This window comes from Salvelinus fontinalis, chromosome 2 (assembly GCF_029448725.1).
Source record: "Salvelinus fontinalis isolate EN_2023a chromosome 2, ASM2944872v1, whole genome shotgun sequence".
NCBI classification, from domain to species: domain Eukaryota; kingdom Metazoa; phylum Chordata; class Actinopteri; order Salmoniformes; family Salmonidae; genus Salvelinus; species Salvelinus fontinalis.
In genome coordinates, this window is record NC_074666.1 from 70,383,628 (window position 1) to 70,397,344 (window position 13,717).

Here is a 13,717-nt window from a genome sequence, read left to right on the forward strand (position 1 = left end):
AAAATTTATTTATGTAATGAATGTTTTGGATATGCCAGAATGGGTTTTATCTGAAATGAATAAAATTGTAGTTGATTTTTTATGGGAAGGGAAGGGGGTGAGAATAGCTTTTAAAACTTTGATTGCTGGTTATGAGGAGGGGGGTTTGAAGTTGGTAGATTTAAGTGTAAGGAAAACAGCAATTAGAGTAAAAATGGTACGGAAATATTTATTTGGTGAATTGGATTATGGGTGGAAAAGGTTTTTTAAAGAGTATTTGCAGGAGGTTGGGAGGATGGGGGACAATGGTTTATTGATGAGTATGAAGAAGGAAATGTTTGGTAATATACCTTTGTTTTACAGAGAAGTGTTTGAGGCTTGGGGGCGGTTTTTACCAAATATTTATTATGAATGTACCAGTTTAGAAAATATTTTAAATCAGCCGATATTTTTAAATCCAAAGATAAAGTGCAATAATATGATGTTGTTTTGTAAATATTTTATGAGGGCTGGGATGAGGCAGATAGGTGACATAGCATATGAGGTAATTCCTGGGTTTCTTCCATTTCAGGCTATATATGACAATGTGGTTGAAGTAGATGAAGAAATAAGTAAAACTACTGTGGAGAATATGTATAAGAAAATATTAGGATGTATTCCCGGGGAGTGGGTGATTTTAATAAACAAAGAGGTGGTTAAAAGATCTAGGGCTTTACCAGTTTTATATTATGAAAGTAATGGGGAGAAACATGATTTATCAGGTCTAAAAGTTAAAATGGTTTATAGAAAATGTATTTTAAAAGAGATAAAAAGTCCTGCTGCGGAGAAAGTGTGGTCTAGGGTGTTTCCAAACATGGATGTAAAATCAATATGGAAGAATGTAAATGTAAAATATAATTTTATAGAATGTGAAGACAATGATTTTAAATTGAAACATAATAGGATTTTTACAAATGTGGTTTTGCATCAAATAAATAGGGATATTAAAAGAGAATGTGATATTTGTGGTACGGGGGTGGAAAATTTGATGCACTTTTTTATTGAATGTAGTAGGTTGAAAGATTTTCATGAGTTTTTAAAAGGGCTTTTAGTAAAACATTGGGGAGAAGAGATTTTTACTGGGGTGGAGTGGAGGAGGTTGTTTCTTTTTGGTTTGAATGGGAAAAGTAAAGTTTTAAATATTCATTTGATGAATTTTGTAATAAGTCATGCTAGATATGCGATGAGATTAAGAAGGAATTTAGGTCATTATGAAGAGAAAATTGTGAGTGTGGAAGGTTTTTTTAGGAGCATATTAGAGAGAGATATAGAGATAATATATAGATACGGTGGAGGAAATTTTGAAAAATTGTTTGTGTGGGGGAGTACTTTTATTGAAATTCTGTCAAATGGGAAACTTGTATTTCATTATTAAGTTGATTTAGTGGATGATTGTGTTTTAAATAGGTTTTATTTTATTTATTTTTGATTTTTTGATTTAGTAAAAGGATGAATTGTTCATCCTTTTTTATTATTGATTGAATGTTGTAAAAAAAAAAAAAAATAATAAAAAAAAAATACGCCCGATCTCGTCTGATCTCGGAAGCTAAGCAGGGTCGGGCCTGGTTAGTACTTGGATGGGAGACCGCCTGGGAATACCAGGTGCTGTAAGCCTTTTGTCCACTAGGGGGTGTTGCATTATTTCATCAGCAACACTGCCTCGTAGTAAGCATTTGTTGCTGAATTGACTAAATGCAGCCTCTATGGGCTAGTCTCCCCTGCCCTTTTAATACGATCAAAGTTCCTTGTGTTGTCAGGGAGCAACTGCCTTTTATTTATAAGACAAATAAGAATATTGTTACTGAATGCAGCTTGTGTGTGCTCTGTGCTCCCTCGCCCTGTTCAAATGATCAAAGGAAATAATGCTGGTGAGGAGTGGAACTGGACTGGTGTCTGATGGCCCTGTGTTTTCCATGTTGGAATTACAACCCTTCTTTTATGGAGTAAATCAAAAGCACAAGGGAATCTGAGATGTTATCGATAATAAATCAATTGGTTTCATGCATTTGTCTGTGTGTGTGTGTGTGTGTGTCTGAATGTGATTGTATTTCGTCATATCGCAAACATTTGTGATATCAGATAGGTTAAGATATTAAAAAGTAATTGGTGATTTTTTCGACAGTGTTGCATGATGGGAATCTAGTGGTTCACTGATATAATCTAGTAAACAAAATAAACTACTTTTTCACTACTCTGTGTGCAAGTGCATTCCTAAACGGCATTTAACGCAGGTCGATGTGATATGATATTATCAGAACACAAAGTGGTTACCGTTAGCGGAAAATGTTGGCACTGGAGAGACTTTTCCTCCACTAAGCAAAAGAGATACTGTAATCAAGAAGGTGGTTCAGCCGGTGTGGGGCTCAGCCATTGCACTCTGGCTGTGCTGACCCCTTGCGAATTTTCCAAATGTGTGAATCTCGATTGCAAAATTTATGGTAGTGCTCGTTTGCGCTTTACCCTGATGTCTTTGTTAATGATAAACCGTTGCATGGCGGCAGGCTTAAAGATGACTTGAGTCAACTGACTGTGCTTATGGAGATCTTTGAAGTCAGTTGTGAAGGAGACTTTGTGGACCAATCGAAAGGTGGAAACATTTGTTTGTAAAATATTGTTGGCATTTTGTCGAAACATTATGTTGCGAAATGCAGCATTGTATTTATGCCACGCTGGTACTTCAATCAGGAGATAGTTGGGAAGCCACTCTAACCCCCCCCCCCCCCGGTCATGATGTGTCATGCGCTTCCAATATGAAATTGTCCATACATGCATTCCTCCTTAGCACAGAACAATGCAATAGGTTTTCAACATCCAGAGCTTTTGTGTATTTATTGTGGCTAGTAGGATAGCTGCATGGGAAACTTTTGCTGATGATGTATTTGTCAGAAGTCATTGTATTTGTCCGTTTTTTCCCACAAGGCTGAAATTTGTGCCCTCGCTTAGAAATGTTTGCAAGGTTTGTTTGTATTTCATCCAACTATCTGTGCTAAAAAGTGATGGCTACAGTATATGTAATTTCTTCCACTTTTTGAGTGAGCCAAAGTTCAAGCTGCTTATCTAATTGGTGAGAATGCAACGTCTGTTTATCAGACTCACTTTGACTTTATATGGTGTGCAAAGAGATGCACCTTCGCTTACGGCCATACCAGCCTGAATACGCCCGATCTCGTCTGATCTCGGAAGCTAAGCAGGGTCGGGCCTGGTTAGTACTTGGATGGGAGACCGCCTGGGAATACCAGGTGCTGTAAGCCTTTTGTCCACTAGGGGGTGTTGCATTATTTCATCAGCAACACTGCCTCGTAGTAAGCATTTGTTGCTGAATTGACTAAATGCAGCCTCTATGGGCTAGTCTCCCCTGCCCTTTTAATACGATCAAAGTTCCTTGTGTTGTCAGGGAGCAACTGCCTTTTATTTATAAGACAAATAAGAATATTGTTACTGAATGCAGCTTGTGTGTGCTCTGTGCTCCCTCGCCCTGTTCAAATGATCAAAGGAAATAATGCTGGTGAGGAGTGGAACTGGACTGGTGTCTGATGGCCCTGTGTTTTCCATGTTGGAATTACAACCCTTCTTTTATGGAGTAAATCAAAAGCACAAGGGAATCTGAGATGTTATCGATAATAAATCAATTGGTTTCATGCATTTGTCTGTGTGTGTGTGTGTGTGTGTCTGAATGTGATTGTATTTCGTCATATCGCAAACATTTGTGATATCAGATAGGTTAAGATATTAAAAAGTAATTGGTGATTTTTTCGACAGTGTTGCATGATGGGAATCTAGTGGTTCACTGATATAATCTAGTAAACAAAATAAACTACTTTTTCACTACTCTGTGTGCAAGTGCATTCCTAAACGGCATTTAACGCAGGTCGATGTGATATGATATTATCAGAACACAAAGTGGTTACCGTTAGCGGAAAATGTTGGCACTGGAGAGACTTTTCCTCCACTAAGCAAAAGAGATACTGTAATCAAGAAGGTGGTTCAGCCGGTGTGGGGCTCAGCCATTGCACTCTGGCTGTGCTGACCCCTTGCGAATTTTCCAAATGTGTGAATCTCGATTGCAAAATTTATGGTAGTGCTCGTTTGCGCTTTACCCTGATGTCTTTGTTAATGATAAACCGTTGCATGGCGGCAGGCTTAAAGATGACTTGAGTCAACTGACTGTGCTTATGGAGATCTTTGAAGTCAGTTGTGAAGGAGACTTTGTGGACCAATCGAAAGGTGGAAACATTTGTTTGTAAAATATTGTTGGCATTTTGTCGAAACATTATGTTGCGAAATGCAGCATTGTATTTATGCCACGCTGGTACTTCAATCAGGAGATAGTTGGGAAGCCACTCTAACCCCCCCCCCCCCGGTCATGATGTGTCATGCGCTTCCAATATGAAATTGTCCATACATGCATTCCTCCTTAGCACAGAACAATGCAATAGGTTTTCAACATCCAGAGCTTTTGTGTATTTATTGTGGCTAGTAGGATAGCTGCATGGGAAACTTTTGCTGATGATGTATTTGTCAGAAGTCATTGTATTTGTCCGTTTTTTCCCACAAGGCTGAAATTTGTGCCCTCGCTTAGAAATGTTTGCAAGGTTTGTTTGTATTTCATCCAACTATCTGTGCTAAAAAGTGATGGCTACAGTATATGTAATTTCTTCCACTTTTTGAGTGAGCCAAAGTTCAAGCTGCTTATCTAATTGGTGAGAATGCAACGTCTGTTTATCAGACTCACTTTGACTTTATATGGTGTGCAAAGAGATGCACCTTCGCTTACGGCCATACCAGCCTGAATACGCCCGATCTCGTCTGATCTCGGAAGCTAAGCAGGGTCGGGCCTGGTTAGTACTTGGATGGGAGACCGCCTGGGAATACCAGGTGCTGTAAGCCTTTTGTCCACTAGGGGGTGTTGCATTATTTCATCAGCAACACTGCCTCGTAGTAAGCATTTGTTGCTGAATTGACTAAATGCAGCCTCTATGGGCTAGTCTCCCCTGCCCTTTTAATACGATCAAAGTTCCTTGTGTTGTCAGGGAGCAACTGCCTTTTATTTATAAGACAAATAAGAATATTGTTACTGAATGCAGCTTGTGTGTGCTCTGTGCTCCCTCGCCCTGTTCAAATGATCAAAGGAAATAATGCTGGTGAGGAGTGGAACTGGACTGGTGTCTGATGGCCCTGTGTTTTCCATGTTGGAATTACAACCCTTCTTTTATGGAGTAAATCAAAAGCACAAGGGAATCTGAGATGTTATCGATAATAAATCAATTGGTTTCATGCATTTGTCTGTGTGTGTGTGTGTGTGTGTCTGAATGTGATTGTATTTCGTCATATCGCAAACATTTGTGATATCAGATAGGTTAAGATATTAAAAAGTAATTGGTGATTTTTTCGACAGTGTTGCATGATGGGAATCTAGTGGTTCACTGATATAATCTAGTAAACAAAATAAACTACTTTTTCACTACTCTGTGTGCAAGTGCATTCCTAAACGGCATTTAACGCAGGTCGATGTGATATGATATTATCAGAACACAAAGTGGTTACCGTTAGCGGAAAATGTTGGCACTGGAGAGACTTTTCCTCCACTAAGCAAAAGAGATACTGTAATCAAGAAGGTGGTTCAGCCGGTGTGGGGCTCAGCCATTGCACTCTGGCTGTGCTGACCCCTTGCGAATTTTCCAAATGTGTGAATCTCGATTGCAAAATTTATGGTAGTGCTCGTTTGCGCTTTACCCTGATGTCTTTGTTAATGATAAACCGTTGCATGGCGGCAGGCTTAAAGATGACTTGAGTCAACTGACTGTGCTTATGGAGATCTTTGAAGTCAGTTGTGAAGGAGACTTTGTGGACCAATCGAAAGGTGGAAACATTTGTTTGTAAAATATTGTTGGCATTTTGTCGAAACATTATGTTGCGAAATGCAGCATTGTATTTATGCCACGCTGGTACTTCAATCAGGAGATAGTTGGGAAGCCACTCTAACCCCCCCCCCCCCCGGTCATGATGTGTCATGCGCTTCCAATATGAAATTGTCCATACATGCATTCCTCCTTAGCACAGAACAATGCAATAGGTTTTCAACATCCAGAGCTTTTGTGTATTTATTGTGGCTAGTAGGATAGCTGCATGGGAAACTTTTGCTGATGATGTATTTGTCAGAAGTCATTGTATTTGTCCGTTTTTTCCCACAAGGCTGAAATTTGTGCCCTCGCTTAGAAATGTTTGCAAGGTTTGTTTGTATTTCATCCAACTATCTGTGCTAAAAAGTGATGGCTACAGTATATGTAATTTCTTCCACTTTTTGAGTGAGCCAAAGTTCAAGCTGCTTATCTAATTGGTGAGAATGCAACGTCTGTTTATCAGACTCACTTTGACTTTATATGGTGTGCAAAGAGATGCACCTTCGCTTACGGCCATACCAGCCTGAATACGCCCGATCTCGTCTGATCTCGGAAGCTAAGCAGGGTCGGGCCTGGTTAGTACTTGGATGGGAGACCGCCTGGGAATACCAGGTGCTGTAAGCCTTTTGTCCACTAGGGGGTGTTGCATTATTTCATCAGCAACACTGCCTCGTAGTAAGCATTTGTTGCTGAATTGACTAAATGCAGCCTCTATGGGCTAGTCTCCCCTGCCCTTTTAATACGATCAAAGTTCCTTGTGTTGTCAGGGAGCAACTGCCTTTTATTTATAAGACAAATAAGAATATTGTTACTGAATGCAGCTTGTGTGTGCTCTGTGCTCCCTCGCCCTGTTCAAATGATCAAAGGAAATAATGCTGGTGAGGAGTGGAACTGGACTGGTGTCTGATGGCCCTGTGTTTTCCATGTTGGAATTACAACCCTTCTTTTATGGAGTAAATCAAAAGCACAAGGGAATCTGAGATGTTATCGATAATAAATCAATTGGTTTCATGCATTTGTCTGTGTGGTGTGTGTGTGTGTCTGAATGTGATTGTATTTCGTCATATCGCAAACATTTGTGATATCAGATAGGTTAAGATATTAAAAAGTAATTGGTGATTTTTTCGACAGTGTTGCATGATGGGAATCTAGTGGTTCACTGATATAATCTAGTAAACAAAATAAACTACTTTTTCACTACTCTGTGTGCAAGTGCATTCCTAAACGGCATTTAACGCAGGTCGATGTGATATGATATTATCAGAACACAAAGTGGTTACCGTTAGCGGAAAATGTTGGCACTGGAGAGACTTTTCCTCCACTAAGCAAAAGAGATACTGTAATCAAGAAGGTGGTTCAGCCGGTGTGGGGCTCAGCCATTGCACTCTGGCTGTGCTGACCCCTTGCGAATTTTCCAAATGTGTGAATCTCGATTGCAAAATTTATGGTAGTGCTCGTTTGCGCTTTACCCTGATGTCTTTGTTAATGATAAACCGTTGCATGGCGGCAGGCTTAAAGATGACTTGAGTCAACTGACTGTGCTTATGGAGATCTTTGAAGTCAGTTGTGAAGGAGACTTTGTGGACCAATCGAAAGGTGGAAACATTTGTTTGTAAAATATTGTTGGCATTTTGTCGAAACATTATGTTGCGAAATGCAGCATTGTATTTATGCCACGCTGGTACTTCAATCAGGAGATAGTTGGGAAGCCACTCTAACCCCCCCCCCCCCGGTCATGATGTGTCATGCGCTTCCAATATGAAATTGTCCATACATGCATTCCTCCTTAGCACAGAACAATGCAATAGGTTTTCAACATCCAGAGCTTTTGTGTATTTATTGTGGCTAGTAGGATAGCTGCATGGGAAACTTTTGCTGATGATGTATTTGTCAGAAGTCATTGTATTTGTCCGTTTTTTCCCACAAGGCTGAAATTTGTGCCCTCGCTTAGAAATGTTTGCAAGGTTTGTTTGTATTTCATCCAACTATCTGTGCTAAAAAGTGATGGCTACAGTATATGTAATTTCTTCCACTTTTTGAGTGAGCCAAAGTTCAAGCTGCTTATCTAATTGGTGAGAATGCAACGTCTGTTTATCAGACTCACTTTGACTTTATATGGTGTGCAAAGAGATGCACCTTCGCTTACGGCCATACCAGCCTGAATACGCCCGATCTCGTCTGATCTCGGAAGCTAAGCAGGGTCGGGCCTGGTTAGTACTTGGATGGGAGACCGCCTGGGAATACCAGGTGCTGTAAGCCTTTTGTCCACTAGGGGGTGTTGCATTATTTCATCAGCAACACTGCCTCGTAGTAAGCATTTGTTGCTGAATTGACTAAATGCAGCCTCTATGGGCTAGTCTCCCCTGCCCTTTTAATACGATCAAAGTTCCTTGTGTTGTCAGGGAGCAACTGCCTTTTATTTATAAGACAAATAAGAATATTGTTACTGAATGCAGCTTGTGTGTGCTCTGTGCTCCCTCGCCCTGTTCAAATGATCAAAGGAAATAATGCTGGTGAGGAGTGGAACTGGACTGGTGTCTGATGGCCCTGTGTTTTCCATGTTGGAATTACAACCCTTCTTTTATGGAGTAAATCAAAAGCACAAGGGAATCTGAGATGTTATCGATAATAAATCAATTGGTTTCATGCATTTGTCTGTGTGTGTGTGTGTGGTGCTGAATGTGATTGTATTTCGTCATATCGCAAACATTTGTGATATCAGATAGGTTAAGATATTAAAAAGTAATTGGTGATTTTTTCGACAGTGTTGCATGATGGGAATCTAGTGGTTCACTGATATAATCTAGTAAACAAAATAAACTACTTTTTCACTACTCTGTGTGCAAGTGCATTCCTAAACGGCATTTAACGCAGGTCGATGTGATATGATATTATCAGAACACAAAGTGGTTACCGTTAGCGGAAAATGTTGGCACTGGAGAGACTTTTCCTCCACTAAGCAAAAGAGATACTGTAATCAAGAAGGTGGTTCAGCCGGTGTGGGGCTCAGCCATTGCACTCTGGCTGTGCTGACCCCTTGCGAATTTTCCAAATGTGTGAATCTCGATTGCAAAATTTATGGTAGTGCTCGTTTGCGCTTTACCCTGATGTCTTTGTTAATGATAAACCGTTGCATGGCGGCAGGCTTAAAGATGACTTGAGTCAACTGACTGTGCTTATGGAGATCTTTGAAGTCAGTTGTGAAGGAGACTTTGTGGACCAATCGAAAGGTGGAAACATTTGTTTGTAAAATATTGTTGGCATTTTGTCGAAACATTATGTTGCGAAATGCAGCATTGTATTTATGCCACGCTGGTACTTCAATCAGGAGATAGTTGGGAAGCCACTCTAACCCCCCCCCCCCCGGTCATGATGTGTCATGCGCTTCCAATATGAAATTGTCCATACATGCATTCCTCCTTAGCACAGAACAATGCAATAGGTTTTCAACATCCAGAGCTTTTGTGTATTTATTGTGGCTAGTAGGATAGCTGCATGGGAAACTTTTGCTGATGATGTATTTGTCAGAAGTCATTGTATTTGTCCGTTTTTTCCCACAAGGCTGAAATTTGTGCCCTCGCTTAGAAATGTTTGCAAGGTTTGTTTGTATTTCATCCAACTATCTGTGCTAAAAAGTGATGGCTACAGTATATGTAATTTCTTCCACTTTTTGAGTGAGCCAAAGTTCAAGCTGCTTATCTAATTGGTGAGAATGCAACGTCTGTTTATCAGACTCACTTTGACTTTATATGGTGTGCAAAGAGATGCACCTTCGCTTACGGCCATACCAGCCTGAATACGCCCGATCTCGTCTGATCTCGGAAGCTAAGCAGGGTCGGGCCTGGTTAGTACTTGGATGGGAGACCGCCTGGGAATACCAGGTGCTGTAAGCCTTTTGTCCACTAGGGGGTGTTGCATTATTTCATCAGCAACACTGCCTCGTAGTAAGCATTTGTTGCTGAATTGACTAAATGCAGCCTCTATGGGCTAGTCTCCCCTGCCCTTTTAATACGATCAAAGTTCCTTGTGTTGTCAGGGAGCAACTGCCTTTTATTTATAAGACAAATAAGAATATTGTTACTGAATGCAGCTTGTGTGTGCTCTGTGCTCCCTCGCCCTGTTCAAATGATCAAAGGAAATAATGCTGGTGAGGAGTGGAACTGGACTGGTGTCTGATGGCCCTGTGTTTTCCATGTTGGAATTACAACCCTTCTTTTATGGAGTAAATCAAAAGCACAAGGGAATCTGAGATGTTATCGATAATAAATCAATTGGTTTCATGCATTTGTCTGTGTGTGTGTGTGTGTGTCTGAATGTGATTGTATTTCGTCATATCGCAAACATTTGTGATATCAGATAGGTTAAGATATTAAAAAGTAATTGGTGATTTTTTCGACAGTGTTGCATGATGGGAATCTAGTGGTTCACTGATATAATCTAGTAAACAAAATAAACTACTTTTTCACTACTCTGTGTGCAAGTGCATTCCTAAACGGCATTTAACGCAGGTCGATGTGATATGATATTATCAGAACAGAAAGTGTGACATCCGGTTTGGAGCGAGCGGTCGCATTTGCATTCGCTCTGCAGGTTGTATAACTTTTCATTACATTTCATTTCATTATAGTACAATGGTTTAATTTGTCCAACCTTAGCAATTTCTTCTTAGCTAGCTACATAGCCGTCTGTGTATCAAAGATAATTGCGTAATTATCGTATTTCGTCGTCTATCGTAGTCCACACTGCTATCTGCCCAGCAGCTAGCCAGCTGGCAAACGTCCACCGTCTACCGAATAGTAGTATAACTTTTCATTACATTTCATTATAGTACAACGGTCTGATTTTCATTTTCATTACAGTACAACGGTTTGATTTGTTTGATCTTAGCTAGCTACATAGCCGTCTTTGTATCAAACATAATTGTGTAGTTATTGAGGTTCGCTAGCCAGCTATTTTCGTCCTAACGTAACGCAACGTAGCCAACACTGCTAGCTAGCCAGCTTGCCACCGATAGCAGCATTGTAGAAACGAGTGCATTACAACGGAACGACTTGATTAGTGTAGTGTTAGCTGGCTACACAGTTGTCTTTGCTATCTTTGATTTGTTTGATCTTAGCTAGCTACTTAGCTGGCTACATAGCCGTCTTTGTATCAAAGATAATTGTGTAGTTATCGAGGTTCGCTGAGGTTCGCTAGCCAGGTATTCTCGTCCTAACGTAACGTAGTCAACCCTGCTAGCTAGCCAGCTAGCCACCGATTAGCAGCACTGTAGAAACGATTACATTACAACGGAACGACTTGATTTGTGTAGTGTTAGCTAGCTACATAGTTTTCTTTGCTATCTTTGTATCTAAGATAATTGTGTAGCTTTGAGTAATTATCGGTTAGCTAGCCAGCTATTTTCGCCTGCCGCGCTGCCGTCCTCCTACCTAGCCAACACTGCTAGCTAACACTGCTAGCTAGCCAACTTCTACCGAATAGCAGCACTGTAGAAACTTACATTACAACGGAACGACTTGATTAGCGTAGTGTTAGCTAGTTGTCTTTGCTGTCCTTGTATCCATGATAATTGTGTAGTTTAGAGAAATTTAGAGAAATTGTCGAGGTCACCTAGCCAGCTTCACTTTCAACAACGCAGCCACTGCTAGCCAGGCTACTTCACCAGCCAGCAGTACTATATCATTTTAGTCAATCAGATCTTTTATTTTATTTTATTTTTGCAACGTAAGCTTAACTCTCTGAACATTCGAGACGTGTAGCCCACTTGTCATTCTAATCTCCTTTGCTTTAGCGTAGCCTCTTCTGTAGCCTGTCAACTATGTGTCTGTCTATCCCTGTTCTTTCCTCTCTGCACAGACCATACAAACGCTTCACACCGCGTGGCCGCGCCCACCCTAACCTGGTGGTCCCAGCCCGCACGACCCACGTGGAGTTCCAGGTCTCCGGTAGCCTCTGGAACTGCCGATCCGCGGCCAACAAGGCAGAGCTCATCTCAGCCTATGCGTCCCTCCAGTCCCTCGACTTCTTGGCACTGACGGAAACATGGCTCACCACAGATAACACTGCTACTCCTACTGCTCTCTCTTCGTCTGCCCACGTGTTCTCGCACACCCCGAGAGCTTCTGGTCAGCGGGGTGGTGGCACCGGGATCCTCATCTCTCCCAAGTGGTCATTCTCTCTTTCTCCCCTTACCCATCTGTCTATCGCCTCCTTTGAATTCCATGCTGTCACAGTTACCAGCCCTTTCAAGCTTAACATCCTTATCATTTATCGCCCTCCAGGTTCCCTTGGAGAGTTCATCAATGAGCTTGATGCCTTGATAAGCTCCTTTCCTGAGGACGGCTCACCTCTCACAGTTCTGGGTGACTTTAACCTCCCCATGTCTACCTTTGACTCATTCCTCTCTGCCTCCTTCTTTCCACTCCTCTCCTCTTTTGACCTCACCCTCTCACCTTCCCCCCCTACTCACAAGGCAGGCAATACGCTTGACCTCATCTTTACTAGATGCTGTTCTTCCACTAACCTCATTGCAACTCCCCTCCAAGTCTCCGACCACTACCTTGTATCCTTTTCCCTCTCGCTCTCATCCAACACTTCCCACACTGCCCCTACTCGGATGGTATCGCGCCGTCCCAACCTTCGCTCTCTCTCCCCCGCTACTCTCTCCTCTTCCATCCTATCATCTCTTCCCTCTGCCCAAACCTTCTCCAACCTATCTCCTGATTCTGCCTCCTCAACCCTTCTCTCCTCCCTTTCTGCATCCTTTGACTCTCTATGTCCCCTATCCTCCAGGCCGGCTCGGTCCTCCCCTCCCGCTCCGTGCCTCGACGACTCATTGCGAGCTCACAGAACAGGGCTCCGGGCAGCCGAGCGGAAATGGAGGAAAACTCGCCTCCCTGCGGACCTGGCATCCTTTCACTCCTTCCTCTCTACATTTTCCTCTTCTGTCTCTGCTGCTAAAGCCACTTTCTACCACTCTAAATTCCAAGCATCTGCCTCTAACCCTAGGAAGCTCTTTGCCACCTTCTCCTCCCTCCTGAATCCTCCTCCCCCTCCCCCCCCCTCCTCCCTCTCTGCAGACGACTTCGTCAACCATTTTGAAAAGAAGGTCGACGACATCCGATCCTCGTTTGCTAAGTCAAACGACACCGCTGGTTCTGCTCACACTGCCCTACCCTGTGCTTTGACCTCTTTCTCCCCTCTCTCTCCAGATGAAATCTCGCGTCTTGTGACGGCCGGCCGCCCAACAACCTGCCCGCTTGACCCTATCCCCTCCTCTCTTCTCCAGACCATTTCCGGAGACCTTCTCCCTTACCTCACCTCGCTCATCAACTCATCCTTGACCGCTGGCTACGTCCCTTCCGTCTTCAAGAGAGCGAGAGTTGTACCCCTTCTGAAAAAACCTACACTCGATCCCTCCGATGTCAACAACTACAGACCAGTATCCCTTCTTTCTTTTCTCTCCAAAACTCTTGAACGTGCCGTCCTTGGCCAGCTCTCCTGCTATCTCTCTCAGAATGACCTTCTTGATCCAAATCAGTCAGGTTTCAAGACTAGTCACTCAACTGAGACTGCTCTTCTCTGTATCACGGAGGCGCTCCGCACTGCTAAAGCTAACTCTCTCTCCTCTGCTCTCATCCTTCTAGACCTATCGGCTGCCTTCGATACTGTGAACCATCAGATCCTCCTCTCCACCCTCTCCGAGTTGGGCATCTCCGGCGCGGCCCACGCTTGGATTGCGTCCTACCTGACAGGTCGCTCCTACCAGGTGGCGTGGCGAGAATCTGTCTCCTCACCAC

The 13,717-nt window shown here is 42.4% G+C and overlaps 5 non-coding genes and 5 pseudogenes across 5 annotated transcripts; all 10 read left to right on the forward strand.

The window, feature by feature from the left end:
- Positions 1–2,327: 2,327 nt before the first annotated feature.
- Positions 2,328–2,477, forward strand: LOC129833992 (U1 spliceosomal RNA; annotated as a pseudogene).
- Positions 2,478–3,150: 673 nt separating this feature from the next.
- On the forward strand, positions 3,151–3,269 carry LOC129833765 (5S ribosomal RNA). Its single transcript, XR_008756102.1, has one exon. It is a non-coding gene; the product is annotated as a 5S ribosomal RNA (ribosomal RNA).
- A 695-nt stretch (positions 3,270–3,964) lies between these two features.
- Positions 3,965–4,114, forward strand: LOC129833999 (U1 spliceosomal RNA; annotated as a pseudogene).
- Positions 4,115–4,786: 672 nt separating this feature from the next.
- Positions 4,787–4,905, forward strand: LOC129833963 (5S ribosomal RNA). The gene has a single exon (XR_008756147.1). It is a non-coding gene; the product is annotated as a 5S ribosomal RNA (ribosomal RNA).
- A 695-nt stretch (positions 4,906–5,600) lies between these two features.
- LOC129834006 (U1 spliceosomal RNA) lies at positions 5,601–5,750 on the forward strand (annotated as a pseudogene).
- A 673-nt stretch (positions 5,751–6,423) lies between these two features.
- On the forward strand, positions 6,424–6,542 carry LOC129833965 (5S ribosomal RNA). Its single transcript, XR_008756148.1, has one exon. It is a non-coding gene; the product is annotated as a 5S ribosomal RNA (ribosomal RNA).
- A 694-nt stretch (positions 6,543–7,236) lies between these two features.
- Positions 7,237–7,386, forward strand: LOC129834010 (U1 spliceosomal RNA; annotated as a pseudogene).
- Positions 7,387–8,058: 672 nt separating this feature from the next.
- LOC129834023 (5S ribosomal RNA) lies at positions 8,059–8,177 on the forward strand. Its single transcript, XR_008756162.1, has one exon. It is a non-coding gene; the product is annotated as a 5S ribosomal RNA (ribosomal RNA).
- Positions 8,178–8,870: 693 nt separating this feature from the next.
- On the forward strand, positions 8,871–9,020 carry LOC129834016 (U1 spliceosomal RNA; annotated as a pseudogene).
- Positions 9,021–9,692: 672 nt separating this feature from the next.
- LOC129834122 (5S ribosomal RNA) lies at positions 9,693–9,811 on the forward strand. The gene has a single exon (XR_008756212.1). It is a non-coding gene; the product is annotated as a 5S ribosomal RNA (ribosomal RNA).
- Positions 9,812–13,717: the final 3,906 nt, after the last annotated feature.